Consider the following 14,807-nt stretch of genomic DNA (forward strand, 5'->3'; position numbering starts at 1 on the left):
AGCTCATCCTTTATTTAGCCTCCCAATAATGGCCCCTCTGTACACGTTCATCCGTTTGGTGTGCATCCTGCATCTTCGCTGATGTTTGTCGCCGTAATGTACAGTTTTGTGGTGTCATAAGTGGGATTCCTCTCTTTAAACTGAATTTGTCATGTTTGGTGTGGTGAGCTGATGTTTGTCATTTTCTTCGTGGTGTTCTTATTTAAGCAGGACAACTAGGGATTGACAGGGCAGACCACTGATGGAACTCACAGTGCCACGGGCATCGCTGACACAGATGCCAAGACAGACAGCGAGTCTTTGGAGGAGCCTCTCAAAACACTCCAAGACAGGAAGTGGGAGGGAGGGAGGGACCTCCCTCAAACCTGGAAGAGATCTCCTGGGCTGAGAGGGACGGGTTGGAAGGAGTGGAGGGTGGGTGGGGCCTGAGAGGCAAGACCTCAGCATAGTAATGGGTGAGGGTGGTCCTGGCAGGTGAGCCACACCAAGCCTCAGGCTGCCACACTGTGGTGTGGTCCCCTCAACTGGACACAACCCTGGGAAAGTAGACGTATTCTGCACCGACCAAGACATCAGGTTTTGGTAGCGTGTTAGCATGGGTCTGGAGAGAAAAATGGCTATAAAAAATAAAGTTACCTTGTTCACCTGAGGGGGTGTGTGTGTGCTCATATGGTCAAGTGTGTCAGCCAGATCCCTGAGTCAGTCAGCAGGGGGTTGTCATGAGGAACTCTGCTTGGAGGACTAGAGGGGATGCCCAGGTGGCAGGGCCGATGGGCTGGGCGCTGCCCCTTGCCCCTCCATAGCTTTTTTGTGTCGGTGGCATCTGGATATGTCTTCCTGGCAGAACTGAAATCATGAAACGCTCTAGGGGTCGGGAGGCTACAGAATGGAGTTTCTGAATTCCAGAGAAATGGGGTCCACAATGCAGAGATGATCTGCAGAGGGTGCCGGGGTGATCTGGGGCAGTCACACACCACACTGTGACCATCTCCTCCTAATTCTATTACCAACAGAGTCCTAAGATCTTCAAGGCATACAACCAGATAACCTACCAAGGAAGATAATTTGACTCTGCTCTCCCCAAGTTTTTGTTGCTTATTTATTTTTTAAAATATTTTAAAATTGGCCCTGGCTGGTTTGGCTCAGCGGTTAGAGCGTCGGCCTGCGGTCCTGAGAGACCCGGGTTCGGTTCCCGCTATGGGCGCGTACCTCGGTTGCAGTTTGTCCCCGGCCCTGGTCGGTTGTGCGGGTGGCAGCCACTCGATGTGTCCCTTTCACGTCAATGTTTCTCTCTCTCTCTCTATTCCTCTCTCTCCCTTCCACTCTACCTGAACAAAAAATGGAAAAATTTCCTCGGGTGAGGATAAAAACAAACAAACAAACAAAAATATCTTAAAATTGGTTTTAGACAGAGGAAAGGAGGGTGGGGGAACCATCCACTGGCTGCCTCCTGCACGCCCCCTACTGGGGATCATGCCCCAAACCCAGGCGTGTACCCTGACTGGGATTTGAACCAACAACCTTTTGGTGCACAGATGACGCCCAACAAACTGAGCCACACTGGCCAGGGCAGGAAGGCAATTTTGACTCTCCTTTTCCAGTATTTCTGTTGCTTATTTAATTTTTGTTTCTATTGTGTCCCTGGGACCTGCAACCACAGCAGAACAAAGAGAGTGACCGGGGCACGTCTGTGTTAATGGAAAATCTCCTCTTGTGCTTTGAATTGATGTTTAGTTTTGGATTTGGAAATTAGCTTTTATTCAGCTTAGACTCTTTATTCATATTTCAATTAAGCGTTTTTATTAGACATGGCAGATGAATTCCAAAGAGATCCCCTTCACCATCTATTGATAGGACCACATGCCCCGCGTGGAGTCAGTGGCTAGTACAGTGGGTTGTTGCTAGATGTCCCGATGGAAATAAACCCTAGTGGGTGTCAGTATAGTATTATGTGAAGTCACTCCCAGGTTCAGATCATCAATATTTGGTCAGGATATTTGCACCGTAGGGCATTCACATATTATTCCTGATGGAGGTTTGCTTCTTGTTTTTCTTTGGATATTTTTTTCGGAGGTGAGCTCAGGATTCTGGTAGACCCACAAACAGGCAGGTGATTTCCCACCTCTTGTGCTCTGGAGCAGTCTGGCTTCTGGTCTGGGGGTTTCGTCCTCCCCAGTGCCTCCTCGGGGGAAACTGGGGGCTCCAGAACTGGCCCCAGAGAAGCTGGTGCTCTGCACCCTCCCACCCTCCCTGCCCAGTGGGTGCGGGGCCCCTCACGTGGGGCCAAGGCCTGTCCCTCTGAGAGCATCTTCTCATTTGCGCTTGGTCAAGGCTGGGTTCAAAGACTTTTTATGCCACTGGACACCTGGAAAACAGACTTAGAAGAGACAAGACCCTGATATATCAAAACCTTCACTGGATTTGCAGGAAATGCTAGGATTCCAGTATCTGCCTCCCCAGACCTCCCTGTTCTGAAGGGAAATGTGGGGTCTCTGCTCCATCCATCCAAAGCACTGGACCTTGTCCCCTATATTGGGGACCTGAGGAACATGTTTGCCCTAGCTGGGCAATGAGACGGACGTTCGCCTTCCCGAGATGACAGGGTGTGGGGCCTTGATCCAGCGGAGACCTCGAGGGGAGAGCTGCTGTATCTGAGGGGACACTGCTGGGAAGGAGACTTACGACTCGCTAATCAAATTAAGTCATTCTTGCTGAATGTCCCCAGTGCGCCATGCAGGAATCACCATGGTTACCATGCCTTCAGATCCCCCGAGGTTTCTCAGCGAGCCCTCCGCCCGAGCCCAGCATTCCATTTCTAATCGCACTTGCAACAAATGAACCACAAAAGAATGTGGAGGAACCCAGCGACACGGAACTGAGGGGACAGGTCCCAACGGACTGCCTACAGCTGATGTCCCCACACGAAAAGCCCTTTATTCTGCCTTTGCAACTGTGAAGGGAAATACAGCATTACAGGCAATAACACTATCATCTGTCAGCCATTCACCTATCCACCTATCCCAGCTGTCTACCTACCTCCCTACCTACCTGTCTACCTACCTCTCTGTCATCTATCTATCATCTATCTATCTATCTATCTATCTATCTATCTATCTATCTATCATCTATCTATCTATCTATCTATCTATCCCAGCTGTCTACCTACCTACCTACCAACCTATCTACCTACCTACTTATCTATCCACCTATCTTGGCTGCCTGTCTATCTATCTCTATCTCCTATTATCTATCTATCTATCTCCTATTATCTATTATCTATCTATCTATCTATCTATCTATCTATCTATCTATCTATCTATCATCTATCCACCTATCCCAGCTTTCTACCTACCTACCTACCAACCTATCTACCTACCTCCCTACCTACCTACTTATCTATCCACCTATCTCAGCTGTCTGTCTATCTATCTATCTATCTATCTATCTATCTATCTATCTATCTCCTATTATCTATTATCTATCTATCTATCTATCTATCTATCTATCTATCTATCTATCATCTATCCATCCATCTATCTATCATGCCCAGGGAGGAGGAGAGCAGGGTTTGTTTGTTTTTGTTAATCCTCACTCGAGGACACTTTTCCATTTATCTTCAGATAGAGTGGAAGGGGGGGAAAGAGAGAGAGAGAGAGAGAGAGAAACATTGATGTGAGAGGGACACATTGATTGGTTGCCTCCCACATGAACCCGACCAGGGCTGGGGACTGAACTGCAACTGAGATACGTGCCCTTGACTGGAATCGAACCTGCAACTCTTTGGTCCACAGGCTGATGCTCCAACCACTGAACCAAACCGGCCAGGGCGAGAGCAGGGTTTTGAGGTGGAGATGGGGGAATGGGCCCTGAGGAGGAGCAGAGGCCATGGGTATGAGGAGGGGCCTGTGGTGGGCTCAAGACAGTGATGTCTGAGGTCCAGCCACAGTGACGCTTGTGGTGTGAGCTTCCTGGGGTTGCTGTCGTCAATGACCATAAATGAGATGCTTGAGACAACAGAATGTGTTTTCCCACAGTCCTGGAGGCCAGGAGCTGAAACCAAGGTGTCGGCAGGACTGAGATTCCTCTGAGGGCTATAGGGGAGGGCCCTTCCTTGCCCCCTCAAGCTTCTGGTGGCTCCTGGCATCCCCTGACTTGTGGCCACATCCCTCCAATCTCTGCCTACGTCTTCATGTGGCCTCCTTCTCCCTGAGGCTCTGTGGGTCTTTTTCTGTCTCTTATAAAGATACTCTCATTGGATTTAGAATCTAATCCAGGATGGTTTCACCTCCTTACCTTAACTTCTCCTGCAAAGACCCTATTTCCAAATGAGGTCACATTCTGCTTTTATATTTCATCTTCCACACTGAGAATCCTGGGACACAGGAGGAAGAAAAAATAGGAATTTTTTTTTATTATTATTTTTTTTCATCCTCACCTGAGGACATTTTTCCATTTTTTGTACAGATAGAGTGGGAGGGAGAGAGAGGAAGAGAGAGAGAGAAACATCGACGTGAAAGGGACACATCGAGTGGTTGCCACCCGCACGACCAACCAGGGCCGGGGACAAACTGCAACCGAGGTACGCGCCCTTAGCGGGAACCGAACCCGGGTCTCTCCGGACCGCAGGCCGATACTCTAACCGCTGAGCCAAACCGGCCAGGGCAAAAAATAGGAATTTTTAGAAGTTAGGTAGCTCATAATTACTCACTTGTTTATCCCATAGACACAATAGTCTCAGAACAGCAATACTAAAGTCATCACCCATAATCTGATTACTGGGAGTATTTGAAGCTCATTTTTCATTCCCTTTACATTGCTTTGCGGTTGTGTTGTGTCTCTGTCGCCTGAGCAGAGCTTCTGCATATTATGTCGGCCCCCTCTGAACACATCACACCAGTCCTTACCACAGCATCCCTGTCGTCGATCCAATCTGTCACCTTTTCTCTGGCAGGTTCCTCAGAAACGACTTGTGGGAACGAAATTCCCCCGGTTCACTGAGGTTGAAAACAGCTCGTTAGTTTTGCTGGATATAAAAGCCTTGGACCACACATTCTTCCTTGTAGCCTAAGTGTGTTTCTCATGTCTGTGCTGTCCCAGTGACATCCGTGGCCCTTGGTGTACTGCACGCCTCGGGATGAGCGGGCGGGGGTGCCTCCGAAGCTGCCCCCATCCCGGCCCGCCCCCGGTGTTCCAGAATCCCTCCTTTGATTTGAGAAAGCCCTGCCGGCTCACAGTTTCACTTACACAGCCTCACAAGGTCGCTCACACCTTTGATGTGCTGACAGTTCCTATAAGCAGCAACTTGTAAAACTGGGACAGCAAACGGGTGGGGAAGAGGCCAGACCCGGAGTCCCAGGAGCGTCCTCCGGGAACGAATGGGAAGAAAGGTGGCTGGGGGAGCAGACAGGACTCTGATATGGGATGTGGGGAGCCCCTTTGGGCTGGCAAAGTGCCGTGTGTGTGTGTGTGTGTGTGTGTGTGTGTGTGTGTGAGAGAGAGAGAGAGAGAGAGAGAGAGAGGGTGGTGGGGCGGGAGAGCTCAGGGCAGTGCAGGGCGTGGCCTCGTGCCCTCTGCACTATGACCCTAAACGTCCATGGCAGCACCTGGGGACCTATCAGCCCTAGAATCAGCTCCTTGGCCCACCTTTCCTGAAACATCCCTGGTCGCAGCGTCATCCATCATCTATCTGTGGGACACACCCCAGCCCCCACCCCCACCAGCTCTGCTCAGAGCCAGTCTCGAGAGTGGGGACACGCGGTGCATTAGGAAGCAGAGGCCTGCCACTGAAAGACCCAGAACAGTACATGACACAGATGGAGGCTGTGCTGGTCGAACGCCCCCCTGCACACCCCACACCCTGCAGCATGTGCAGGGTGCCCCCCCGCCTCTCCCCTCAGACCTGTCCGCCCTGTCCTGGCCTGACCTGGCTCAGCACAGCCCAGGACGCCTTTGGGGTCAGAACACAGCTTTTGTGCCCTGGCCGGTTTGGCTCAGCGGTTAGAGCGTCGGCCTGCGGTCCAGAGAGACCCGGGTTCGGCTCCCGCTAAGGGCATGCACCTCGGTTGCAGTTTGTCCCTGACCCTGGTTGGGTCGTGTGGGTGGCAGCCACTCGATGTGTCCCTTTCATGTCAGTGTTTCTCTCTTCCTCTCCCTCCCTCCCACTCTGTCTGAACAAAGAATGGAAAAATGTCCTCGGGTGAGGATAAAAAAAAAAGAACACAGCTTTTGTGCTAGGGGGCCCTCCCCCACCCTTCCCACCTCCTGGACACACCCTTTCTGTCCCCTTTGCACCCCTTCATTCCTCAGATATATATATGTATTTATTATCCTCACCCAAAGACTTTTGTTTTGCATTTGTTTTCAGACAGAGTGAGACGGGGAAGGGGGGAAGAGAGAGAGGGAAACATCGATGTGAGAGAGACACATCAACTGGTTGCCACTCACACGACCTCAACCGGGACCGGGGACAAACTGCAACCGAGGTACGTGCCCTTAGCGGGAACCGAGCTCAGGACTCTCTGGTCCCAGAGCTGATGCTCTAACTACTGAACCAAACTGGCCAGGGCAGGATTTCCTTCTCTTTTATGGCTGAGTAATATTCCAGTGTGTGTGTGTGTGTGTGTGTGTGTGTGTGTGTGTATGTGTGCTGGATATTGTAAAGAATGCTGCTATAGCCCTGGCCGGTTTAACTCAGCGGTTAGAGTGTCGGCCCGCAGACCGGGGAGTCCTGGGTTCGGTTCCCGCTAAGGGTACGTACCTCAGTTGAGTTTGTCCCTGGCCCCAGTTGGGGTAGTGTGGGTGGCAACCACTCGATGTGTCTCTCTCACATCGATGTTTCTCTCTTTCTCGTCCCCCCTCCTGCTCTATCTGAAGATAAATGCAAATATGTCCTCGGGTGGGGATTAAAAAAAAAAAAGAATGCTGCTATAATCCTGGCTGTTTTGTCTCAGTGGTTAGAGCATTGGGTGGAAGACCAAAGAGTCATGTGTCTGCTTCCCTGTCAAGGGCACGTCCCTCTGTTTTGGGTTGGAACCCCAGCCCTAGTCAGGGTCATGTGGAAGGCAACCAATCAAGGTGTCTCTCTCACATCAATGTTTCTCTTTCTCTCTCGCCCTTCCTCCCTGCCACTCTATCTTAAAAAAAAAAGAAAAAAAAATCATGGAAAAATATCCTTGGGTGAGGATTTAAAAAAAAAAAAATGCTGCTATGAACACACGGTGCAGATCTCTCTCTCTCTCTCTCTCTCTTTTATCCTCACCCGAGGGCACTTTTGCATTTATCTTCAGATAGAGTGGGAGGGAGATGGGGGAGAGAGAGAGAGAAACATCGATGTGAGAGAGACGCACCGAGTGGCTGCCATCCACACAACCCCAACCAGGGCCAGGGACAAACTGCAACTGAGGTACGTGCCCTTAGCGGGAACCGAACCTGGGACTCTCTAGTCTGCAGGTCGACGCTCTAACCACTGAGCCAAACTGGCCGGGGCCAGAGAGCTCTTTGACACAGCATTTTCATTTCCTTCGGATAAACATCCAGCTGGAATTGCTGGATCTATTTCTAATTTTCTGAGGAAAGTTCATCCTGTTTTCCACAGTGGCTGCACCAATGTACATTCCCACAGACAGTGTATGAGGGTTCCCTTTGTCCACATCCTCACAGCACTTATCTCTTCTTCTTGACGACAGTCACTCTGGCAGGTGTGAGGTGACCTCTCACTGGTATTGATGAGCATTTCTCTGATGACTAGTGATGTTATGCACCGTTTCATATACCTGTTGGCAATTTGAAGATCTTGTCTTCAGATCCTTTGTCCTTTTTTAAAAAAATATATTTTTCCTTTATTGATTTGAGAGAGAGAGGAAGGGAGAGGGAGAGATAGAAATATCGATGAGAGAGAACATCGACTGGCTGCCTCCTGCATGGCCCCCACTGGGGATCGGACCCACAACCTGGGCATGTGCCCTGACCAGGAATCGAACTGGTGACCTCTTGGTGCAGGGTCGATGCTCAACCACTGAGCCACACTGGCCGGGCCTATTTATAAATGGAATTATTATTATTATTTTGCTGTTGAGGTGTGTTAGTTCCTTATATATTTGGATATCAACCCTTTATCAGATGCGTAATTTGAAAATATTTATGTTGACAGGTTGGTGAAAACATGGCGCCAGGCTGGCAGGAACCTAACTGTGCCAGTGGTTCATTGTTCGAGCTCAGTGTTTGTAGTGACTTTGTAGGACAGAACTAACGTCCAAAAATGGGAGTCAACAGTGTCTGCAGCCAAGGAGAGTCCTTGGAAACATCTGCTTACATGATGGGGCTCGGGAACTGTGGTGCAGAATCGGGGGCTAGTTTCCCAGGCCTGCCCTTGGTTCGGGCATTGAGCCGCTAAATGGCAGTTTTCTCCCTGGCCAGGAGGGGGACACATGGTCAGTTTTCTCAGGTTTCGTGACAGTTGCCAGAAGATGATCAAAACTTCCCGTGAGGCCCGGCCGGTGTGGCTCAGTGATTGAGCATCGACCCTGCACCAAGAGGCCACCGGTTAGATTCCCGGTCAGGGCACATGCCCAGGTTGTGGGCCCAACCCCCGGTGGGGGGCATGCAGGAGGTGGCCAATCATGTTCTCTCTCATCGATGTTTCTCTCTCTCCCTCTCCCTTCCTTTCTCTCTAAAAATCAATAAAGGGGGAAAAAATAAACCAACTTCCCATGAGCTTTGGCTGGTACGGCTCAGTTGGTTGGGCGTTGTCCTAAAGGCTGCCTGTTGGATTCCCAGTCAGGACGCACACTCCACTTGTGGCTCAATCCCTAGCAGGAGACAGCCGATAGATGTTTCGCTCTCACATCGATGTTTCTCCCTCTCCCTCTCCCTTCCTCTCACTTTAAAAATCAATTTTAGCTCTGGCCGGTTTGGCTCAGTGGTTAGAGCGTTGGCCTGCAGTCCTGAGAGACCCGGGTTCGGTTCCACTAAGGGCATATACCTCAGTTGCAGTTTTTCCTCAGCCCTGGTTGGTCATGCGGGTGGCAGCCACTTGATGTGTTCCTTTCACATCGATGTTTTTTTTTCTCTTTCTCTCTGTTCCTCTCTCTCTCCCTCCCACTCTACCTGAACAAAAAATGGAAAAATGTCCTCGGGTGAGGATTAAAAAAAAAAATCAATTTTAAAAATAGATATAAACTTCTGGTGAGAAGTGGGGATTTTTCGAGGGGGAAGCCCAGGTGCCCGCATGGCTGCTGCGTGAGGGCGTTGTTCTCGCCGGCCAGGCTCCTGAGATTTGTTCCAGAGAACACACAGCAGCCTCAGGCCGGGCGGCCTCCAGCTCACAGCTCACCTCGTCCTCAGACTCGGCCATTTGGGGGGATTGTGCATGTGTCAAGGGCAGCATTTAACTATGTGCATAATTTTTCAAAGGCCAAATGCACTTACTTCCCTGCCAGACTGGCTTTCAAAGGTGTCATGTCAACCCAGGGTTTCAGATCAGCCTTCCCAAATATTGTGGGCATTGGCCTGCTGGTGCCTCTCTCTCTCTCTCGATTAATTCTATCGATAAATTTATGAGCCCTTTGTCACACCGTACCGCTGTGGCAGAGACATTAAAATAACGTTTGCTACACGACACTGAAAAGGACGCGCGTTCCAGCAAGTGGGGCGCTGGGACGGGTGTTCAGCGCGCCCCGAGTTCCCTCTGCTTTGTGGACAAGCATTTCCCAGGCCGCGCAGTGGGTTCTGGCAGATCCAGGCTTCAGATGCTGCTGTGGACACCGGACACTGGGGCCCACCCCCCCGTGGGGACATGCGCTCAGCCCAGCCAGCTGGACCTTAGCGGACTCAAGTGTCCTTTCGTGTTGCGTTCTCGATCGTTAGCGAGCCGCGACAGAGGCCATACTGACTAGTGATGTGACTCAGTCTCCCCATAGTGTCCCATAGATCCCCCCACCCCACCCCTAGGCTGGCCCCTGACCTGAGAGGCATCAGGGGTCGCAGGGATCGGAAGGAATGCCCAGGGGCCGCCCCGGAGCGAGGAAGGAGGTGCCCTCTCCTGGCGCTGGCGACCGCGGCATCTTGGGATGCGCTCTCCCCTTTCCGGGCTCCCCGGCCAAGCTCCCCGCCAGGCCGGCCTCGTGGAAGAGCGCGCCCTCTGCTGTCCGTACACGGGGTAGCAAGTCCTTCTCGGGAGGAGCTTCTAGGAACACCATTTCCGCCTGATTGGGCCCCAAGACCAAACCCTAAAATCCCCCTCTAACTTCTGGGGGACAAGTGGCAATTCTATCTTCACCAGCGCACACGCCTGTGCCACCGAACACGGGCAGAGTTGGTTCAGTGGGCGGGTGTACTCCCAGCAGCGTGTCCAGGAGGGCGGGCTCCGCTGGGGGTGCCCCCCCGGGGGTGCCCCCCCCAGGTCCGCCAGCTGAGTCGGCCGCTCCAGCACCTGCAGGAGGGGCCGGCGACGCCACAGGTCTCTCAGCCCCACACTCTTTGCGTCCCATCCACACCACACCTGGTGTGCTGGAGGCGCAAACCGAACTCTGACCCCGGAGGAGGCGGCCGCCTGCCCACCTCCCGCAGGCTGGTTCGCAGGGCCCAGGGCAGGGCCGCGGCCAGGGCGCCTCTCGCCTGCGCCCCGGGGTGCCCAGGTGATGCTGGGGCAGCAGGAATCCGTTCCCCTCCCGGAGGTGCTGGGCCAGACACCGAGAGTATCAGGGAGCCGCCGGGCCGGACCGTGGGCAGCGCGCAGGGCTTGCCACACGGGGCGGCCGCGAAATGGGAGGCGGGACCCACCCGGCCCTGGTGTCGCCTCTTCACCGAGGGACGTTCACAGCCATTGTCACTCAGGCCTCACCTCCTCGTCACTCAAGACCTTCCTCACGCACGAGTTCACGACTCCACCACCGTCGCTGCCTTCACCCTGCATCCAACCATCCCTATTCGCTCGCGTCTTCGCGCGTTTACTGCTGCGCTGTCCTGCGTGCACCGGGGAGCGGGGGGCGGGGGGTGCGAACTGCAGGGTCCGTGCGGGGGACAAATGCCGTCACCATCTCCCTGGCACAGAAGGCGCTGGGTTGGCTCATTGGCAGGGGAGCCCCCTCTTCGAATGGGCTACAAGAGTGGGCTGGAGTAGGTGGCACCTGCCGCTGACAGGGAAACAGGGAGGACAGGTGCAGCTGGACCACGTCTGCGGTGCCAGGCTCAGAGCAGGCCCACCAGGGGAGGCAGTGAGCCTGCCCCTGCTCCCCGGGGTCCAGTCACCCAGCCCACACGCAGAGGGTTAGGGTGGGGGAAGCAGGAAGGGGAGGGGCCACACATCAGGGTGTGGTGGAGGCTGAGCCCCAGCTGCCACCTGAGGCCTCCCTGGTGCATGGGCCCCTAGAACAGCACGTGGCCTTGGTCCCACCAGGCGGCTCCTGAAGGTGCAGGTGTCGGCGCGCCTCCTGGCGGTCAGGGCCTGGGAAGGACAGCAGGTGCCCATGATGGGCCTCGGCAGTGAGGAAGGGGCCTGCTTTCTCGGCTTCACCAGGGACAGAACCTTGTGAGCCTCTGGGGCAGCCCGGTAAGCCCGGAGGGGAGTGTGCAGAATTTAGGGAGGAAGAGAGTACCACGGAGCTTGGCCCCTTCCTCTCAGGAGCAGGGCGGAGCCGTTGCGTCTGCCTGTGAGCTTCGCCCAGAGGAAGAAGGGACACCAAACATGGGGTGTGTGGCTGAGGGGCGGCACCTGGCCCAGCTCTAGTCCGCAGGAGCTGCTGAGCTGGACACCACCCCCACTGTCTCTGGCCCACCCAGCAGGGGCTCCCCAATTTTGATGACTGTCTCGAGGAGGAAAACAAGACGTTCCAGGAGGCACAGAGCCGGGCGGGCTTGGGAGCAGAGCTGTCCTCGGCCTGACGACAGTGGAAGGCTGCCCTCTGGGGGAGGGGCAGGGGCAGAGTCAGGCTCAGGGCACACTGCGGGGCTGACTGCTAGCAGCCGCTGAAGATGCATGACGACCGCAGGTGACACACGGGATCCTGACATTCACACCTGTAGCCTACATCATAGCAACACCTCAGGTGCACTCAAAGTCCTTGCCGTCCTCAGGAGGCATCAGCCCCTCCCCCCATGCACAGGTGAGCGAGAGCACCTGCCCCTGCAGCCAAGAGACCAAGAGACTCCCAGGCCCCCCTCGGTCTCACCCTCTCTGCGCACACCAGGGCCCCGTGACCCGTCCCGCAGGTCGAGCAATGAGGACTCTAGAGGGGGAGTGAGGATGAGGAGGGACAAGAGACACGAGAAATGGAGACAAGACGGCTCTGATCAAGTCTCGTTTATTCAGGGGTAATTCACACAATATCTAGGGCACGAAGCACCTTTTGCCAAGCACCAAGCTTGCCCGAAGCAATTCCAAGAAATACCACGAAAGGAACAAAAGGTCAGTAAAGACTGGCTTGATGAGTAAATGGTTACTTAAAGAAATGCAAAATGCAGAGATAAAGAAATGCAGAAGGCAGAGATATCCTGCCTTGGGGAAGGTGATGGCAGAGCAGATTTTAACAAAATTGACGCCATGCAAAAAGTCTCCCATAGCCCCGGGATCAGGAGGACCCCTCCCAGGGCTGGGCAGTCAGGCCTGAATCGGGGGAGGCAGAGTCTTACCCGGAGTCCTCCTTCCAGAACCCCAGACTCAGGCATCCCGACTCCTGCTCTCCTGTCCTCCTTCTGAGTCCCACACCCTCTGTTTCCATGTCCTCCTGCCCCCCCCCCGGTCCTTTGTCCCTCACCTGCTCCCCATCTCCTACACCTTCCCTCAGACGAGCTGGGTCTTGGTGGACAGTGAGCCCTGCTCTTGGGAAGGCTTCCTGGGGTTCTTAAGGCAGCAGCCTCTGCAGCCCAGGGAGGACAGGGGACTGGTCTCCCCACCTGTGGGCCCACCTATCTGGACCAGCCTCAGACTCAGCCATCCGCTCTGGTGTGTCCTTCCTCCCCTTGTCACAGACCCATGGACAGGACACTGGGTTTGACACTGTGAAGGACAAGGTTGGGGGGTCCCGCAGATGGCTGATGGACAGACCCAGAAAGCCTGGGCTCCCGAGGCCAAGGACTGAGACGAGAGGACCTTCGACGTGTTAAGTTCATGTTCTGGGAAACCGACAGTTCCACGGCTCCCTTGGGCGCTCCCCTGGGAAAGCAAATAAACACCCGGGCCCTGGCCCTTGGCCAGTCAACCGAAACATAAACAAGACCTTCTGGTCTTTGATTTTGTTCAGTGTCCAGATTTTATCGCTGCTCAAAAGTCTTCTTTATCTCATATCTCAGGATCATACTCTGACTTAGATACAATTAAGTTAGAAGTCAATACAAGAAAAGATGAATACAATTTTTCACATGTAAAACATTTTTTATTTTTTTATCCTCACCTGAGGACACTTTTGCATTCTCTGTTCAGATAGAGCAGGAGGGAGAGAGAGAGAGAAACGTCGTTGTGAAAGGGACACATCGAGTGGCTGCCACCCGCACGACCAACCAGGGCCGGGGACAAACTGCAACCAAAGTACGTGCCCTTAGCGGGAACCGAACCCAGGTCTCTCCGGACCGCAGGCCGATGCTCTAACCGCTGAACACAGTCTTTAAAAAGAGAATATCTTAACCTGGCCGGTGTGGCTCAGTGGTTGAGCATTGATCCCTACACCAAGAGTTCGTTGGTTCGATTCCCGGGCAGGGCACATGCCCAGGTTGTGGACCCAATCCCCAGTGGGGGGCATGCAGGAGGAGGCCAATTGATGTTCTCTCTCATCGATGTTTCCCTTTTTCTCTCTCTCTCTCTCTCTCTTTTTTTTTATCCTCACCTGAGGACATTTTTGCATTTATCTTCAGATAGAGTGGGAGGGAGAGAGAGAAACATTGATGTGAGAGAGACACATCGAGTGGTTGCCACCCGCACAACCCCAACCAGAGCTAGGGACAAACTGCAACCTTAGTGGGAACTGAACCCAGGACTCTGGTCCACAGGCTGACACTCTAACCGCTGAGCCAAACCCGCCAGGGCTCTCTCTTTTTAATTTTTTTCTTTATTGATTTTTAGAGAGAGAGGAAGGGAAAAGGAGAGATATAGAAACATCGATGAGAGAGAACATCGATTGGCTGCCTTCTGCATGCCCCCCAGTGGGGACTTGGGGGTCTGTGCCCTGACCCGGAATCAAACTGGCAACCTCTTGGTTCATGTGTTGACGCTCAACCACTGAGCAACACCAGACAGGTGTCCCTTTCTCTCTCTCTCAAATCAATATAGAAAAATAAATAAATAAATAAATACAGTATCTTAGTCCAGCCGGTTCAATGGATTGAGAGTCATCCCACGGACTGAGAGGTCCCAGTTCGATTCCCCATCAAAGCACATGCCCAGGTTGTGGGCCTGTTCCCCCGGGGGGGGAGGGGGGGAGGCTTGTAGGAGGTGGCCCATCAATGAGGATTAACAAAAAAACAAACCAAAAAATACCTAGAACAGGTAAAAAGTACCACTGCTTGAAATAATTGGGATGCAGTGAAGGGTGGTACAAAACATATCTTTCTAAACTTATATGACAGAAGAATAAAGACCTTCTGTTCAGAGACTCATGGTCTCAACTTTTCATTTGGAAATAATTTCAAATCTTTAAAAAGGGAGCCAACAAGTGCAGGAGTTGTTCCGTGGAAGCTCCTTGGCACAGATTTCCCAGATTTTAACACCAGACGTGCCTACAGTACAGGGGTCGCAGTCACCAAGTTAACGCTGGCACAGCATGGATCTAACCTGCCGATCTTCTGATCTCCCCAGCGGTCCCTGCCGCGCCCGTCCG

Source organism: Molossus molossus, unplaced genomic scaffold (assembly GCF_014108415.1).
Source record: "Molossus molossus isolate mMolMol1 unplaced genomic scaffold, mMolMol1.p scaffold_m16_p_33, whole genome shotgun sequence".
Taxonomy (NCBI): domain Eukaryota; kingdom Metazoa; phylum Chordata; class Mammalia; order Chiroptera; family Molossidae; genus Molossus; species Molossus molossus.